At 46.0% G+C, this 8,883-nt stretch overlaps 1 protein-coding gene across 1 annotated transcript in view; it reads right to left on the bottom strand.

The window, feature by feature from the left end:
- Positions 1–8,883, bottom strand: part of DISC1 (DISC1 scaffold protein) — a gene marked incomplete at its 5' end in the record, with an annotated part of 329,302 nt that overhangs the window by 176,195 nt on the left and 144,224 nt on the right.

The following is an 8,883-nucleotide window of genomic DNA, read 5'->3' on the forward strand; positions in this document are numbered from 1 at the left end:
CAGGTAGTCATCTGCACATTCAGGTTCCTCAAGGACATAAAAGTTAGAGAAAGGTGGTGAATTACCCACTCAGAACATTGTCGTGAATCTAAAAGTCAATGGCCACCCATATACCACTGGATTCGTAAGCACTTAAAGTTGCCTTAGAAAAACACAGTTCAAAAATATACTCAGAAGCTCTTGTCATCGACATGCCACAGATGTGTGAGGACATTTATGGTAACAACAACTAACGTATGGATGACAATGTACAGTAAGTGCAGAAGAAGCGCTCAGTAAGCTCTCGTCCTGTGGAAGACAGGCCCCCTTTAGAAGTCAAGGGCATGCCGATCTCTCCAGGCACGTGATCCTGGGAAGCACTGCTGCCCTTGCTCTGACCTTCACACCCTGCCAGTGCTGGTTTCCCTGTAAGAGTGTCTGAGATGACTAGGTGACAGCAACAGCCTAAGGAAATCCAAAATTAAAACAATGAGCTATTTGTGTTCCCACTTCTACTGATGGCTGGCTGAACAGATAACAGAGAGCCAGAGCATCGGACTTTCCCAAAAGGAACAGATATCAGGACAATTAAAAATAAAAAATGAACCAAAGACGTATCCTTTAAATAGAAGTGCCCTTACTTTACCATATTTAAAACAATTCTCATAGAATATTATGTTGCTGCTTCATACAAGACAAGAGAAATCTCTTCTTTTCCACTTTTCTTCTTTGTCTTCTTCTCTTTTTTTTTTTAGTGTATGAAGAACTCCAAAAACATTTCTTAACGGAGCAACAACTTAGGTTGCACTCGTACAGGATCGGTATCTCTACGGTGTATTTTTTTTACCTGTCACCATCCACACAATTATTTCAGAATATTCCCTGTCAGGTTCTACTTTGTGCTCTGCACAACTCGGGGAGATTTTCATCACCCCAAGGACATGTGAGAGAAATTTCTGGTTTACTAGAAGGTTAAGCAACTCAGGCCCTAGCATTGTACAGACTGAGATGTCTTTCAAAAGGTAACAGATTTACTTGATGGTCAACTCTGGCATCATTGGTAACTCGCTAAAGGCTGTCTGTCACAGAATCCTACCTCATGCCTCCATCTGTTCCCTGATTTAGTAACAGTAATGCCAATGGGGACACAATAAAGACGCCCGAGGGGAAGGCACCCCCATCATTCAGGGACCCCTCCACCCTCCTCTGTGCCCTGTCACATGCACCAATTATGCAGTCATGCTCTTGGCACACTACCAGAGTCCTCTGTAGGTGGGGCCCAGCCCTCCCACAGGCATTTACTCTTTCACAAAAAAAAAAAAAAAAAAAAATAGCACAAATCAAGATTAATCAAGATAGAGAAACCTCAGGCAAGCAGAGATTTGGTGACACTTCGGACACCATGGTGAGTGCCATGGAAGCTTTTTAATGTACAGAGTCTGTCTCATGCTTCCAAAGTTCTGTTCAAATCAAACCACTGAATGAAATAAGGATCGACGACAGTAGGGAACAAAATGGAAAATAAGACCCAGTCCTTGCTCTTAAAAATCTTACAGTCTGTAGGAGAAACCGCATATGTGCTCAAGAGAATATAAAATCAGTTCCTGAAGGGAAACCAGTGTGTTATGGTGGTGAGAAGACAAAGGTTCTATTGAGGATCAGAAAAGGCATCTGACTCCTTCACGAGCTTGTATAATAAGTCACAGCTCACAGTGAACTGCATCATGCTTTGCCTTTGACCTAAAACCATACAGTTGGAAAGAACCTAAAGGATCATTTGACAAGCAAAATGGTATGAGGGAAACACATACACACACACACACACACACACACACACATATACACATGCAAACACACACATACACTACACCACACACACACACACCATCATCATCATAATCAGATCCCTGTTATTGGCTCCTGGTTATTGACTTAGGGACCTTGGGCATGTTGTCTAACTTCTCTGAGCACTAGTTTCCTCTTCTGAAAACTGAGGATAGGCCAGGCGGGGTGGCTCATGCCTGTAATCCCAGCACTTTGGGAGGCCGAGGCGGGCGGATCACCTGAGGTCAGGAGTTCAAGACCAGCCTGACCAACAAGGAGAAACTCCATCTCTACTAAAAATACAAAATTAGCCGGGCATGGTGGCACATGCCTATAATCCCAGCTACTCGGGAGGCTGAGGCAGGAGAATCACTTGAACCCAGCAGGCAGAGGTTGCAGTGAGCCGAGATTGCGCTATTGCACTCCAGCCTGGGTAACAAGAGTAAAACTCTGTCTCAAAAAAAAAAAAAAAAAAATGAGGATAATAATTCCACCTTGCAGGATTGTTGTGATAAGTAGACATAACATGTATCAAGGAGCTCAGCAGGTACAATGTGTTCAACAAATAGTATCTCCTGATATTTGGACTAGGTTCCTCAAAAGTAAACTTCAAAAGACTGTCAGTTATTGTCTTTTAAATCTTCACTCATTGTTTCACTGCAAACATTTAGAGTAAGGCCTCTATGTACAAGACACTGCAGAGTATGAATATAATATAATCCCTGTATCATAGGATATGATCTAATGGCATAGTTTGATATTGCCCAAAACTTGATCCAAGACATCAGGCAAAATATGCAAGGGACAGGGAAGAAAGGGGGCATTGACACCCATCTCCAAGTCACCTATGTAAAAAACTGAAAATCAGTGAGGTTAAGTCAACTGGCTGAAAGTTACTGTATTATTTTCTGGACAAACTGAGAAGTGATTGGGGTCTTTCGATGACTAGTCAACTCACAAGATTATCTTTGACCCTGTAGACAGACCACCCTGGACACATCCTATAGCCTTGCTACACAAAAGAGAGGCAAGGACAACAGCAATAGCATCACCTGGAAACTCATTAGAAATGCAGATTCTCAGGCTACCCAAGACCTCCTGAATCGTACCTGGCATTTTAACCAGCTTTCCAGATGGTTCAGATGGATGTTGAAGTCTGAGAAGCACCACCCTAGAGGAACTTCAAAAGACTGTCAGTTCTTGTCATTCAAATATTCACTCATTTATTCACTGTTTCACTCAGCAAACATTTACAGTGAGGCTTCTATGTGCAAACACTGCAGGGTGCGAATGCAGTACAATCCTTGCATCATGGGATACAGTCTAGTGGCACAGTTGGATGTGGCCCCAAACTTGATCCAAGACACCAGACGTGTTACACAAGGGATAGGGAAGAAAGGCGGCATTGATACACATCTCCAAGTTCTCCAAGTCACTGTATACAAAAATACCATCTGCTTATTAAAACAAAGTCACAGACAGGCCTGGAGTCAGACCAGCCCTGTTTCTCTCTTTGCCCAGGGGAGGGACCTCAGGCAAACTGCCTCCTTTTGATGAACCCCACCTAAAAACATAAAGTCTTGGACTTCAGGAATATCCATGTTCTTCCCAGTTTTCTTCATTTCTTCCTAACTCTTCTGGTTTTATTCATTCACTTGGCAAATATTTCAGTGACACTATCTGCTGGGGATTGCTTCAGTGCTGGGGACACTGGTGACAAGATAAATGAGACCCTATCAACCAGCAGTAAGTACCACACCGCGCACTGAGACAGGGTAATGAGATCTGGCATTGCTGGGTGGCTGCTTTCCATTGGATGGTCAGGGAGGATTCTAGGAGGCACAGGATTTAACTTGAGGCTGAAATGGCAAAAGGAGAGAGCCATGTAAACCCAAGGAGGAACCATTTTAGGATGAGGGAACAAACCCTGAAGGTGTGAACAAGCTTGGGGCATCTAGACATGCAAGGAGGGTTCCGGCATGTGAAGGAGAGAGGAGGGAGAAGGGTCCAGTGAGGTCTTACAGCAACAGAGGGTCCGGCCACATGAGGCTGAGCAGCCAAGGTAACTTTCTGGATTATTTTGTGTGTGTGACCAGAAGAGTGCTAGGCAAGGATCTGATTTTAAATTCTCTTCTTATAAAATGAGGTGTGGAATAGGCTGCTATGCACTGAACCGTGTCCTCCCCCAAAACTTACACGTTGAATCCCTGGTACTTCAGAATGTGACTGTTTTTGGAGACAGGGTCTTTAGAGAGGTGATAACATTGAAATGAGGTCATGAGGTTGAGCCCTAAACCAGTCTGATCGGTGTCCCTATGAAGAGAGGAGATGAGGACACAGACACACAGATAGGGAAGGTCATGTGAGGGAGGACGTAGGGAGAAGACGGCCGTCCGCAAGCCAAGCAGAGAGGCCTAGGGAGAGACCATTTGTGCTGACACCTTGATCTCAAACTTCCAGCCTTCAGAGTTGGGAGAAAATAAACATTTGTTGTCCCAGCCACTCGGTCTGTGGTTTTCCGTGACAGCAGGCCTAACAAACTAATGTAAATTTAAGAACAATGATCTTTACAATGACACAGGGAAAACAGCAAATTCTCCTGTACTTCTCTAATTGGCGCATGTTCTTATAAATACTGGCTTAACCTTTATAACTCTCTCCAAATCTTAAATTGGACTTAAAAGTCCTTCAAGCTAGTAATCTAAACTCCGGTTCTGCCCAATCCCAGAGTCTGTTTCCAACAGTTCCTGAACTAATCACAGGCAAATACCTGAGTTTCCTTATCAAGTTATCCTGCCTGAGTTTCTTTCAGCTAAGAAATATAAAACAAAAAAAAAAAACTCATGCTGTTTCTTCCAGTTTCAGTTAAAAGCCTCCACCACTTTAGTTATTAAGTTGCCTTAAATTCTAAGATGCACTGTCTTTTTCCTTTTTCAACATTTAAAAAGTAAAGATGCGATTTGGAATTGACGTGAACCTGCAGTGTGAGTGTCTACCCGCCTTGGAGCTGTTGTCAAATCTGGGATGCATTAGACAATCACTGGCATTGTAGAAGCAAGACAATGCGACGATTTTCTGTTCCTTTTGAAAACGTCGATGAAAAGCTAGGACAGAGGCTCTTTTTCCACCTTGAATTTTGGCAGCTATGTAGTGGCGGAGATTATAGAAAAAGTTAGCTCTCACTTGGGAAGGCCAGGGTCCAAATCCTTGGATGGCTGTGAAGACGCTGCCCGCATTCCAGGACGGACAGTGTGTTCACAGCTGTCCCGTCCTGTGGGCCCCTCCGTGGGCTTCGCCCTACTGCCTGGATCCTCCATCCCTGATTACCAAGCTCTGCATGCCCAGCTCTTTCTGAAAGCTGCCTCCTCGTCTCTGCCCTAACAGTGACCTGGTCATCCCTGGAGGGTATCATGGCACCTGCAGCCACTCAAGTGTGGATGCTCACTCCCCACCACTACCCAAGCAGTCAGTGTCCTCCCGGGTCCCTAACATGGCTCTACCTTCAGGTATAATCTGCTGCTGCTTGGAGGCTCAGGGTGCTCAGCTTCACCCCCAGCTGTCCTTCTCGTTGCTCTCATCTGGGACATCCCACTTCTCTGGAGGCCTTGATCCTGGACCTCCACCTCCTCCCCACCCTGAGCCCTGCCGCCATCCTTGCATCACCAGGCCGATATCTGGGATTCTGGGTTCCTTGGCCTCACTGTCCCACCCCACTTCACCTTTACTTCATCTGCACCCAAACTGAGCCACTGAGCTCCCAGCCACCCTGCCACCACTTTTCCCACACCCCAGTTATTTCTGTCCCTGTTCCACAGCCACATCCAGCCACCCATCCCTCAACCTGTCACTTTCCCTTCTTTATCAGCCTCCAGTGTAGACACAGCCATCCATCACTTCACTCACCTTCCAGCCACTCCATTCGGCTCCCGAACCCAGTTGCCTTTCTCCTCCACCTGCCTGGAAACCCCCAGCCTGGTGTGCCCGCTCTTGCCATTTCCTCTCCCTGAAGCAGGCTGCTGAGCACAGCTGGGGAAAATGCACAATCTCAGGGACAGTGTCCCCAGAAGTCACTGGGCCACCTTCCAAATGGACACCAAATCCACCTGGCAATTCTGCGTTCCCTGTGCCAGGTCTCCTCACCTTCAAGGCACCACGGCAGACCTTTCCCCACTCTCCTCAAACCTCCGCCGGCCTTCCTCCCACTCACTCACTCACTCGCTCACTCATGTATTCATTCAAAAGTATTTGTGGAAACCACAGCCAAACCCGGTCCAGAGCTGGCACCAGGATGTGGCTCAGTCATTCATCACCCTTCTCTGCTTTCTCTTTGTAAACCAAAAATAAAATTCTAAGGTCCTCAACCACGTGAAGGGACTTCCTCCCTGGCCACAGAACTCTAAAATTTAACCAGAAAGACTGGCTCAGGCTATGACGTTCAATGAGTGGGGTTGAACATGCCTCATTATACCCTCCGGTATCAACATCAACACAGACCTTACATCTGATAATAAACATTTACAATCTAGTCTCTCTGAAGCCTGCCACCTGGAGGCTTCAGCTGCACGAGAAAACTTTGGTCTGCACAACCCCTTATCGAAACCCAGACATTCCTTCTTATTGATAATAACTCTTTCAACCAATTGCAAATCAGAACATTTTTAAATCTTCCTATAACCTGGAAGCCTCCCTGCCCGCCCAAATTGCTTCAAGTTGTCTTGCCTTTCTGGACCAAACCAATTTATTTCTTAAATGTATGTGATTGATGTCTCATGTCTCCCTAAATTATATAAAACCAAGCTCCATGAAAGCCCTAAACCACAGGGTTCAGAGAGCTTCTGGGCTGGTGAACCCATGGCAGCGCTGGGAGGTGGCATACCTGGAGGGGGCATGGAAGCTCTGCGCCACCCCCATACCTTGTCCTGTGCATCTCTTCCATCCGGCTGTTCCTGAGTTGTATCCTCTACAATAAACTTGTACACATAAGTAAAGTGTTTTCCTGAGTTCTGTGAACCACTCTAGCAAATTATCAAATCTGAAAGGAAGCGGGGCTAAAAAAAACCCTGGGCTCTGTACACAAGTTGAACAGAGCTGAATGGAATTCCGGGACAACCAGTTGATATCCAAAGAGTTAGTGTGTCCCTAAAGGCAGGGGAACCCGACAAACAAAAACAGTCCGTGCTCCTCACACACTCCTGCCGGTCCTCCCTCATCCCTGACCGCAGTCTCTCATGCTTCTTCGTGGCTCCTTGTCCTCTGCCTGTCCCCTAAAGATTAATGTTCTTTGGGATGCTCCTTTGCACCATCTTGTCTCTGCACTGGCTTTTCCCATGCACTCTCATCTATCTGCACGGCTCGAATTATAATCCACATGCTGAGAACAGCCGAAGCCCTGCAGTCAATCAGCCCTCCTTCCTCAGCTTTGCAACCAGCTCTCCACCAAACATCTCCACCTGGGTGTTACTCAGAAACTGCAAACTCAACTGGCTCAAAGGAGAAGTACAATCTCTTCCAAATCTGCCATTCTTACGGCCTTGATTCTAATGAATACCACCCACCAGTGGTCCAGGCCAGGAAGCTAAGCTTCTATCTCATCTCCTCCCTCAGGATCACCTTGCACCTCCTGTCTCTAAGCATCCACTCTCATGTCCTGTTGGTTCTCATGGCTGAACACCTCTGCCATGTATCACCTCCTCTCCGTCCTCACAGCTGCTCTCCTGTCACCTTCCTCTCTCCTGCCACTGGCCTCCCTGCAGGGGGATGGCCCTCGTGTCCAGTGTGGAGTGGATTCTCTCTCCATTCTGCAGCTGGACCCAGTGTGGCCTTTTTTTCCTCCCCCTAATGCAAATCTTATCAGATCACTCTCTGCTTAAATCTGTCCAAGGGCCTCCTATCGCTCTTAGGATCACTTCCAAACTCCTTAAATGGTATACAAGCCCACCTGGCCCCTGCCTAATTCTGGAGTGGAAGCTGTCCCCACTCCTCCACCCCACTGAACAACGCAGCCCCACTAAATTCCTTGCAGTCCCCATAAGGAAGCTTTTCTCTCTCACCTCTAATGCTTGTTCTTTCTTCTGCCTCAAATGGGCTTTCCATACTTTTCTCCATTTTAACTTTTACTTAATCTGAGTAGCAGCTTAGATGTCATCTCTTCCAGAAATCTTTCCCTGGCTTTTCATACCTCCCCATCATACACTTACCTGACTGTACCGCCATTGTCTTTTTCCTGCTGGTATATCCCAGTGGGCTCTAGCACTCTAGAGGACCAGGATGCTACTGTTAGGCTCAGCACATGTAACCAGCTGCAGACACAGCCTGGCACATAGGAGCTCACTATAAAAAAGTTGAAAGCAAGGACAGATTTACCATGAATCTAATGGCACATAAGCCTAAAGGTCCCCCACTTTCAAGAGTCCCCTTCAAACCCTGTATCCAATTTTGAATCATAATTCTATATATTTTTTTCTTTAAATAAGACCCATACTCAAATTGTGTGAGCCCAGGGCTCACAAAACCTGGACTCACCATTGGGTTACATAAATGAATGAGGTGGAAAGTGAGACTCACAGAAGTGAAACAGCTATCCCATCTCATGTCCCTCTGAAGTGGCACAATGAGGATCTGAATTCACATGTGTCTGACACAGCTCACACTCCATCCAGTGTGCATAAAAGCAAATCGGCTCATCACTCCTGGCCTCAGCTTCCTTATTTAGGAAGGAGAATGTTTGCTGCATGGGATGTCATAAGGAATAACTCAAATAATATCTCCAAAGTACCTACATAGGAGTTGGCAAATGAATGACTCTGAAATACCAGACTGTTGGATACATAATAGTTTGAAATACCATACAACACAAGTCTCATTCAGTTCTCAAGTTCAATATCCGTTGAAATGGAGTTCTAACTCAGCAGACCTTTACTAAGCCCCTATTCTATGCAAGGATTACAGGAATTGGGGACAGAAGACTAATAGCCTCAAAAAGGCTGGGTGCGATGGCTCACGTAATCCCAGCACTTTGGAAGACTAGGGTGAGAGGACTGGTGAGAGGATTGCTTGAGACCAGAAGTTCAAGGCCAGCCT

This window comes from Macaca mulatta, chromosome 1, assembly GCF_049350105.2.
Source record: "Macaca mulatta isolate MMU2019108-1 chromosome 1, T2T-MMU8v2.0, whole genome shotgun sequence".
NCBI classification, from domain to species: Eukaryota; Metazoa; Chordata; class Mammalia; order Primates; family Cercopithecidae; genus Macaca; species Macaca mulatta.